Source organism: Marmota flaviventris, chromosome 7 (assembly GCF_047511675.1).
Source record: "Marmota flaviventris isolate mMarFla1 chromosome 7, mMarFla1.hap1, whole genome shotgun sequence".
Taxonomy (NCBI): Eukaryota; Metazoa; Chordata; class Mammalia; order Rodentia; family Sciuridae; genus Marmota; species Marmota flaviventris.
The window spans coordinates 10,480,794-10,485,277 of NC_092504.1; the positions used below are offsets into that span (position 1 = coordinate 10,480,794).

The 4,484-nt window shown below is 44.1% G+C and overlaps 1 pseudogene; it reads left to right on the top strand.

Annotated features, from left to right (window-relative positions):
- Nucleotides 1–652: 652 nt before the first annotated feature.
- On the top strand, nt 653–2,223 carry LOC139706482 (heterogeneous nuclear ribonucleoprotein A1 pseudogene; annotated as a pseudogene).
- Nucleotides 2,224–4,484: the final 2,261 nt, after the last annotated feature.

Sequence of the window (4,484 nt, forward strand, 5' to 3'; positions counted from 1 at the left end):
GGAGGCTGGAATACCAAGATCAAGGGGCCAGCAGGGTAGGTTTCTGGCAAGGACACTCCTCTTGGTTTGTAGACAGCCATTTTCTCCCTGAGACCTAACATGACCACACCCCTGCCCATGCTTTTGTGGAGGGAGAGAGATTTCTGGTGTCCTTTCCTCTTTTTATAAAGACATTAGTTGTTAGGTTGCTGATTTTTTTTTTAATATTAATTACCTCCCTAAATGGCCTGTTTCCAAATGCTATCATGTTGGGGTTTAGGTCTTCAACTTATTTCATAAAAACACAATTCAGTCCAACACAGATATCAACACAGTTCCCTTTTGCCCAGTGAGGGTATGAACAAGTCTTCTGACCCAGGGGTTTCAACCTTCAGATTATAGGTGGGGATAGAAATGTCCTTAGAGTCATTATTACCAGGAATGCATCCAGGCATGAATGCACACCCGGAATCTACCTGAAGAAGAATGTGTTGCCTGGACAAATAGAAAACAATCCAATAAAGTTACTAATAAGTTCATTGTAGCTTTTGTTCACAAATTATTTTACCAATAAGAAAATGTAAGTAATTTATCTTAGAAATAAAACATGGAGCCTTTCTGCCCTTAGATGCCTGCGAGAAAGCATCCTAAAGCCTCTCTTCCTATTGTCCCCATGTCTTAATCAGAGTCCCCTAAAGAGCGGAACAGTTGAGGAAGCTCTTCCTGGGAGAGCTGAGCTTTGAAACAGCCCATGAGGGTCTGAGAAGCCATTTTGAGCTCTGGGGAGCACTCACGCAACGTGTGGAAATGAGACACCCAAACACCAAGCGCTCCAGGGGCTTTGGGCCTGTCACTTATGTCACCGGGGAGAAGTGGATGAGCCATGAAGGCAAGACCACACAAGGTGGATGGAAAAGATGTGGAACCAAAGAGCTGTCTCCAGAGAGGATTCCCAAAGACCAGGGGCCCACTTAACTGAGAAAAAGATCTTTGCTGGTGGCATTAAAGAAGACACTGAAGAACATCACCTACAAGACTATTTTGAACAGCAGGGGAAAATTGAAGTCATTGAAATCATGACTGACTGAGGCAACGGAAAGAAGAGGGGCTTTGCTTCTCTAACTTTTGACGCCCAGGACTCCGTGGATAAGATTGTCATTCAGAAATACCACAGTGTGAACGGCCACAGCTGTGGAGTGAGGAAAGCCCTGTCAAAGCAGGAGATGGCTAGTGTGGCGAGCCAGCCCTGGGCCGTGTGTGTGAGCTGTGAGCATTTTGAGCACACACAGCGGACTGGACTGACGATGCTGCTCCGTCTGGGCTGTGCACATGTGTCCCTTTCGCTTGCTCTGCCCTTGATCATCACACAGCACATGAGATGGGCGTGGCCTTCTAAGATGTCAGTCAATCTGCTGACAGCAAGACATCAGGAAGCCAGACTCAACCCCCTGAAACCTTACCCCTTGCCTCATTTGAATATCTTCTCCTCATTAAAACCCAGGTTTGAGGCGCGCTCTCTCTCTTTCTTGCCTGTCTTGCCCCCCCCCCCCGCCCTCCGTTGTGGGAGCTGTGGCTCAGGAGCAAACACTGAACCCAAAGAAAAGATACTTTCTGTGCCTGTGTCTTTATTTATTCCCCAAATTCACTTGGAGTGACCCTGACTGGTCTAGTAGTGTGCTGTGACAGGCTAGTGCTCTATCTAGCCAAAGAGATCAAATCAGCACTGGAAACTTGGGTAGTGGTCATGAAGGTGGTTTTGGTGAAAGTGACAATTTTGGTCATGGAGGAAACTTCAGTGGTCATGGTGGCTTTGGTGGCAGCCATGGTGGGGATGCATATGGTGGCAACAGGAATGGCTACAGTGGATTTGGTAATGACAGTGGTTATAGAGAAGGTGGCCCTGGTTACTCAGGAGGAAGCAGAGGCTATAGAAGTGGTGCACATGATAATGGAAGCCAGGGCAGTGGCTCTGGTGGGAGTGGCAGCTATAACAACAGAGGAGCCAGGGGAGTCTTTGGCAGCGGTAGTGGAAGCAAATTTGGAGGGGAGGGAAGCTACAATGATTTTGGCAACTACAACAATCAGACATCAGATTTTGGACCCATGAAGGGCGGAAACTTTGGAGTCAGAAGCTCTGGACCTGAAGGCAGTGGAGATCAATACTTAGCCAAACCATGAAACCAAGGTGGCTATGGCGGTTCCGGCAGCAGCAGTAGCTACGGCATGGCCGAAGGTTTTAACTAAACTGCCAGGAAACAAAGCTTAGCAGCAGAGGAGAGCCAGGGAAGCTGCAGGTTTCAACACATTTGTGAACTCAGCCACCCACAGTGGTGGCAGGGTTGAGCTGCTACAAAGAGTCATGGTTTAGACAATATTCAGAGTATGGGCAAAAAAAACTCGAGGACTATATTTGTGACTAATTGTATAACAGGTTATTTTAGATTCTGTTCTGTGGAAAGTATGACACATTCCAACCAAGGGTTTTAGGGTAGACCTTTTCTTTTGCACCCAATCTAAATGTAATAGTCTGATCATGGTGCTGAATAAATGTGTCTTTTTTAAAAAAAGAAATAAAACATGGAAGCTGTGTACCTTGGAAATAAATGAGTTTTTCTGATTCTGAAGGGAAGAGAAGATGTCCCAGAGGAAGATCCAATATACAGCATACTCAGATGGACAAGGGCTGTGTAGGCAGATCACAATCTTCTTGGAATCGACATTGGGTTGAGGGTATTGGCCTAGGACCATGTATGGAGGGGTCTGGTGCCCTGTGCTGGGCTATGTATGTGTTCCTCTAGTTAAATCAGGGTTTTTACCACAGTCTGCAAACTGGAATGTGATTTGAGAGAAGCTGCTTTTTGGAGGGATCTATTATAATATTGAAGATGAAATTTAGCAGCCAAGATACAGGAGCGTTGTTGGTTTTCAGGCTGTTCCAGTAGTTCTGAAATATAGTTAGACCTTACCAGGAGAGATGCAAAATGTGGGTCAGAATTGGAGTGATTCCTCCCACATATTTGTCTGCATACATGTGGACGCATGGTCTTTTCTCTCCAGACTACTTAACATAAAGATAATGAATATTGAAAAGATGCACTAATTTTTACACCAACAAAAATGGGTTACATAAATAATAATTCAATGTCTCTTTTTTGCTTTGGGGTCCCTGTACATGAACACACATGTATAATTAAGATTCTACGTTATAATTTTTACTGAATAGCCTTTGGAAGAATCTGCATTTTATTTTGTTTATTTATTCTAGACTGGTCAAACTCAGGGCCAATGGTTTAGAGTTCAGGGGTGGGAGGAATCACATTTGCAAATGAAGGATTTGGAACAGATAAATGCGACTTCAAGTTAAACAATGACTGGTTTCCCCTCATTTTTAGAAGTTTAGAATTAGTTTGTCTTAACATTTGGAATTTAAATCTGTGTGTGACAGACAAAAGTAAATAATGTCAAGAGTGGAGCAAATTCTAATAGTTAAGATGTCAATTTCTGTATTGGTTTTTGCATAATGTTCAGTACATCTACACAAAGTCAAACCTTGAGAAGAGCATTCTTAAAGCACCCTGTTGCATGATCTTGTCCTCACCGGACGCTGTGGCCCACTTGCCTTCTTAAGCTCCCATCTTTAAAAGAAAGCATGGTGGACATGGGGGAGGCTTGTTGAACATGACCAAGTCCACAAACTAGAAAGAAGCTTGTGTTCAGCTTCCACGGCACAACGTAAGAACAGCTTGGTAGCATTTACGTGCATTCCACTATGATTTTCTCATATCAGTTCTATGAAGTAACGCTAAGTTTCCTGCTTTAGAGATGAAAGATCTGAAACGTTACTTTCCTGAAAGAAAGCCAGAGGTGGTGCCGGAGGGATGTAGACTTTTCTCAGTCTGACTCCGGAGCCTGGACTTGAACCAGACTGCCCCATTTGTTTTCTTCTTCATTGTTCCCACGTACACTCACACCCGGGGTCCTCTCCTCTGTCTCCTGGGCTTTCATGGAGTGAGGGCTCATGTTCCACCTCTCACTCAAGATGGCCATCCAGCTATCAGGGGACCATAGCAACCACTTCTACCTCGCCCTCCACCAAACCAGACTTTACAAATACTAACGCCATTAGGCCTTTGGCCAGTACTTCACTGCCTGATGCAACTCAAAGATTTCCATATTTGCTTTAGGAGACTTTCACACCTACTATTCTACAGTCCCTTCAGTTCACAATGTATGTTCTAGAAACACACGCCTTGAGCACTTGGCAAATGATATTTTCCCAGGGACCCCAGAAAGCTGGAAGGAACATTAAGAGCTGACCAAATCTTCAAAAGAACAATATGTTTACAAAATATTCATCTTGAGATGCATTTGCATAATAGAAGGAAAGATAGGACACCCATCCTTCTGTGAGGCAGACTAGCTTTCTTGATTTCCATCATTTGACATGTCAGCTCGGAACTTTGAAGTTACATAGAAGGAATCAAATTGTTTCTACACAACTTTAT